The sequence below is a fragment of the Rhinatrema bivittatum genome, chromosome 12, assembly GCF_901001135.1.
Source record: "Rhinatrema bivittatum chromosome 12, aRhiBiv1.1, whole genome shotgun sequence".
NCBI lineage: Eukaryota > Metazoa > Chordata > Amphibia > Gymnophiona > Rhinatrematidae > Rhinatrema > Rhinatrema bivittatum.
The window spans coordinates 55,567,280-55,573,145 of record NC_042626.1 but is presented as its reverse complement, the minus strand read 5'-3'; positions in this window follow the sequence as shown (position 1 = coordinate 55,573,145).

The following is a 5,866-nucleotide window of genomic DNA, read 5'->3' as shown; positions in this document are numbered from 1 at the left end:
ACCTCCCTATTTCATTTAAACAGATGCCACTTACCGCTGCAAACATCTGGACTCCGCTGCCCGGGTCCATTAGCCCCTGTCACTGTTTGTGTGCTTTGCTTATCGCAACACTGTTTGCTTAAGGTTTTTCTTTTTTTTTTTTTTTTTGCTGTCAAAAAGCATTTTTTCTGCTCGATTTGCCTTGTCCCCATCACTGGAAACAAGTTTTTTTTAGGGGGGGGGGGGTGTATAAATTTTTTTTTAACTCTCCTAAATTTTTAATGCCGTATAACAGGTATGAAAGAGGGAGGGTGCTTTGTTGAAATGTAATTGTAGCACAGTCTTTCTGCTCGCAGCCCCAGCTCTACTCAGTAACTTAGAAACATAATCCCACCCTGACAGTGCTGACAGCGTTAAAGCTCCAAATCCTGTTTTTCTCATAGTGGACCAAGAAAACGTTTAGCACATTGCATTGTATATGGTTTGCTTTTCTCGTGTGCTGAAGCCAACCTGTGCATCTGTTGCCTGGGTCAGAGCGGTTTCTTCTGCCTGCTTGGATGCAGGCTTCAGACTGTGCATCCTTACTGATATTGTGCAGTGCTGCAGAAGGCCAAGCACACAGAACCTGCCACTAGACGGGGCCACGAGCGGGATGCTGGCTCTGTTCTCCATGTCTAGAGAGCCCATGGAAGCCACTGTATTAGAAAACGGTCCCTCTGATGTTTGGGAACGAGAGCACAGAACTCCAGTTCTACCCGAGCAGGGATCAGCTCCCCTCTGAAGAACGGCTAAACAGGTCCAGGGGAGAAGGGGCATGGTGGTGGTGCTAGAACTAGGGGGCCTGCCCCGAAACGAACACATTGAAGAATATTTTTTTTCTGTCAACCCATAGTTAAGCTTTGGGACTTTTGGCCAGAAAAGTGGTCAAGGCTAATAATCCACCAGGGTTTAAAAAAAAAAGGTTTGGCAAATTTCAGGAGGACAGGTTGGTAGCAGCTGTTAGCCAGGGAGGCTTGTGCAAGGCAAACTCTTACTGCCAGGAACTGGGAATGAACAACAGGGACTGGATTGTTGTATCTGCTGGGTGGCCCAGGCTGGCCACTGTCAGAGATGGGATGGTAAGCTCTATGGACTATTGGTCGGTCTCAGGATGGCTTTTCAAGCTTTCCCCTGTTCCTAGACCAGCAGTACTGTTACAAAATCTAATCTGGCATTTCGTTTGCAAAATCTAGACAAGCCTTAAGTTTACATAAACATGTCATGGCTTAGAGGTAGGCCATTCAAGCCCCCCACACACTTATCGGTATTTAGTAATTATTATTGTATTATCCCCCTCTTCATTTCCAATTCCCAGTTGGATTCCCTTGTTTTATTGTAACTTTATACTTCTTCTATTAACGGTCTCATGTTAATTGTTACTGTTATTGTTGTTATTGTTAAGAGCTTTGCTCCCTGTAAACCGAGTTGATTTGATTTGTATCAAGAAAGTCGGTATAAAAAAGCTCTAAATAAATAAATTTCGTACGTTTACACATTTTGGGGAGAAAGTATGTGTGGGGGAGGGGGGGAGGGGAGGCAGGGTTCTGGTCATGGTTCTGGTCATTGGGCTGACAGGTGCTGGGGAGGCAGTATTCACAGCACCTGTGGGGAGGGGGCGTGGGAAGAATCCCAGCCATCATGCAACAGTGATGGCTGGGATTCAGGGAGTAGGGGTACTGAACTTCCAAGGGAGCTGCCACCTCTTACCCCTTTCTGAGGAATGTACCTGCGATGGTTTGATTATAGGGGGAGGGGGATGAGATCAAATGTGAAATCCCGGGTGGCTCTGAAGGAAAGCTTATGATGCCCTCAGCTCTACCCGGGCCAGCTCTGATTCAGTTGGAAGGAGCGGGAGGAAAGTGCCAAGAACCCCTGATAAAGAAAGCAAGACATTGTAGAGCTAATGGAGCCTAATTTCTGGAATGCATGCACATACCCATGCATATGTGCGGATAAAAAAATGCACCCCCCTCCCCCCCGTGCGACGTGCCCTGCATGCATAGTCACTAAAGACAGAAGGTATTGGGGGGTGGGGGGGACACAGGCAACCACAGTCATAGTGATCTCAGAAGCCTTATTCCCTTCAGGAAGTAGGCTGACTACTTTTATGTTCAAAATATGTTTATTAAGCACATTGCACACATCACATAACATTCAATTGTTCCTTGTACATGTAATGCATCAGAAAAAAAAATCTGATCATAAGGAAATTGTCATACACTCTTGAAAACAGATTCCCTATATCCCCCCTCTATCCCCTTCCTGCCCACCCTCAACCCATTGAACTCCCCCCCTCCCCATTAATAACAGAGCAGCAAAAGTCTCCCACTATGCGTAGTCATGAGCTCTATATGGTAAAGATAAGATATAGGGACATCCATAGATAGAATCTGTTTCGTCTTTTTTGGGGACCTAGCTTTACTAGAAAGAAGTTCCATAATTAACAAATTATGGTTATTATTTCTCCATTCCGTCATAGAAGGAGTCTCAGTTGATGCAAATAGCTTAAAATAGATGTTTTAGCCATGAGAAATAGCCCATAAATCCACAGCTCTGGATTGGGGAACTCAGACGTAAAGAGGACAAATCTTCAAAGCAAAATTATATATATATATATATATATATTTATTTATTTTTTAACCCCAAATTTTGAGGTCACAAAATTGATAGCAGCAGAGTTTGGGGTGTCCCGGCACATGTGACAGGCTGAGGATGTGAAGTCCGTGCCTTTTCCAGGTGAATACATTCTACAATACCTGGAAGTCTATGGTTTGTATTTGAGTAGCAGCTGTCATGGGTTCTGAGTGCATTCGTGAGTGATATCAGGCTTGGGAGCTGCCAGATATTGCTTATTGTGATTTGATTTGATTTATATTCCGCCTTTCAGCCCCTTCAAAGTGGATTACGTTCAGGTACGGTACTTATTACAGGCAGCTCATCTGATTAGTCTGCAATGACTTTTAGCAAAGCACTCTTCAGAGAGCATTCAGCTTCAGCAAATGTGAACTGAGGGTTTTAGAACCAACAACCCGGAAGCGAGAGGTTAATAAAGAGGAACACACATTTTATTCTTTAAGTTTCCAGGCATAGGAAACACAAACGTTACAAGATAAAAAGACAGGAGACCTAGGAATAAGATCAAGAACGGGCCCAAGCTGATATCTTGTGTTTGAGAGATCTAGCCAGCCCCAGATGCTTTAACATTTTCAATGTCACAAGTAAAAGCATAAGATTAAATGGAGAGAGACATGCCTGGCATGATTCAGCAAACAGGTACAGGTGTAAATATGCAGAATAAAAGCCTAGTTGTAACATAAAATCAATAGTAGCATTTGCCAGAGTTAGACCAGGGGGATCTTTTGTTGATTTTGGGAAAAGTGAGCCAAGAACTTTTCACTTCACTGAGCTGTCTACTGTGCTTTCCCCATCATCTGTCACCCACTCATGCCAGACTTCAAACTCTCTTTTATTTTATTTTCACCCCTACTAATTTAAGATAGATATTTTTAAATATGGTATGGCAGGAGCAGGTAACCTGGCTTTTGCAAAGTAATTGTCAATGGTGTGCTTCACTCGGCACGTACGGGCTGTATTTTATAGCCCGTGCAGCTTAGCCACCAAAAGCACACGCGTGTATTTCAGTACGCGCGCCTGATTTTAAATGCAGGGATCCGCATAGTTTATGCACCGATTTTTATAAAAGTTACACACACATCTATTGTATGCGTTAAATAATTGCAACATGTGCACATGATAGCCCTCGGTGTATGCACGGAGGCAGCTGTCTTTTAAAGCTGGCTGCTGCTGCATGAGTGTATCTCACTTATGAACTGAAAATACCTACTCGTGCGTGTACTTCTCTGGTTCGCCCACACTCTGCGCCTGTTCACTTACACCCTCCACCAGTTGATACAGACCCCCCCCCCCCCCCCACACACACACACACAGACACACACACACACAAACTTCGGAAAAAAAAGAAGTCAGATTGATGATGGATGTGCGTACCCTGTTTATAAAATGCGTAAATCTGTGCTGCTTCCGAAGCCTGCCCTGGAAGCGCCCTCGTTCTCTGCACGCGTTTAGCCGTGTGGCAGTGACAGCACTCGTGTGCGCCCAGCCGTCAGAAATATTCCCTCACTGAGCACCGAAGCTGCCTACACATGTGTGCGCTGCTTTTATCCACACAACCCTCTCACAAGCCTCTGAAAAGGACCTCCTTAGCATTACTAGGCGGCAGACTCTATTTTCCTGCCCTAGCACTGAAGGCCCGGTTCCCCACTATTGTAGCACCATGTTAATGAATAGTTCTGAGGAAAACTAAGAATTATTTGTTTTTTGTGTTTCTACTCTTTTATTAGTTGCAAAAAAAAAAAAAAAAATTAACGAATATATCTATCAGGTACCAGGTTTCTTGCATACCTTGAAGGTAAATGCAAACATACATTTCAATTTTACAACATTTTCTCTCCCCCCCCCCCCCCCCCACAAGCACATACCCCCTTCTCTCCACTATCGGAATATCAATGGATTCCCCTAAACATTGCTTATCTCCTCTTTTTCCTCCTCCCCCCTGTATCTTTCAGAGATGTAAACATTTATTCCCCATGTGAAGTCAGGGTCCACTATTAATAATTATACTTCTACACTAGGAGCCACTGAATGTACTTCTCCCAATCTGCCATAAACAAATTCATAAGAACATAAGAAAATGCCATACTGGGTCAGACCAAGCGTCCATCAAGCCCAGCATCCTGTTTCCAACAGTGGCCAATCCAGGCCATAAGAACCTGGCAAGTACCCAAACACTAAGTCTATTCCATGTAACCATTGCTAATGGCAGTGGCTATTCTCTAAGTGAACTTAATAGCAGGTAATGGACTTCTCCTCCAAGAACTTATCCAATCCTTTTTTAAACACCGCTATACTAACTGCACTAACCACATCCTCTGGCAACAAATTCCAGAGTTTAATTGTGCGTTGAGTAAAAAAGAACTTTCTCCGATTAGTTTTAAATGTGCCCCATGCTAACTTCATGGAGTGCCCCCTAGTCTTTCTACTATCCGAAAGAGTAAATAACCGATTCACATCTCCCCGTTCTAGACCTCTCATGATTTTAAACACCTCTATCATATCCCCCCTCAGCCGTCTCTTCTCCAAACTGAAAAGTCCTAACCTCTTTAGTCTTTCCTCATAGGGGAGCTGTTCCATTCCCCTTATCATTTTGGTAGCCCTTCTCTGTACCTTCTCCATCGCAATTATATCTTTTTTGAGATGCGGCGATCAGAATTGTACACAGTATTCAAGGTGCGGTCTCACCATGGAGCGATACAGAAGCATTATGACATTTTCCGTTTTATTCACCATTCCCTTTCTAATAATTCCCAACATTCTGTTTGCCTTTTTGACTGCCACAGCACACTGAACCGACGATTTCAATGTGTTATCCACTATGACACCTAGATCTCTTTCTTGGGTTGTAGCACCTATTATGGAACCCAACATTGTGTAATTATAGCATGGGTTATTTTTCCCTATATGCATCACCTTGCACTTATCCACATTAAATTTCATCTGCCATTTGGATGCCCAATTTTCCAGTCTCACAAGGTCTTCCTGCAATTTATCACAATCTGCTTGTGATTTAACTACTCTGAACAATTTTGTGTCATCTGCAAATTTGATTATCTCACTCGTCGTATTTCTTTCCAGATCATTTATAAATATATTGAAAAGTAAGGGTCCCAATATAGATCCCTGAGGCACTCCACTGTCCACTCCCTTCCACTGAGAAAATTGTCCATTTAATCCTACTCTCTGTTTCCTGTCTTTTAGCCAGTTTGCAATC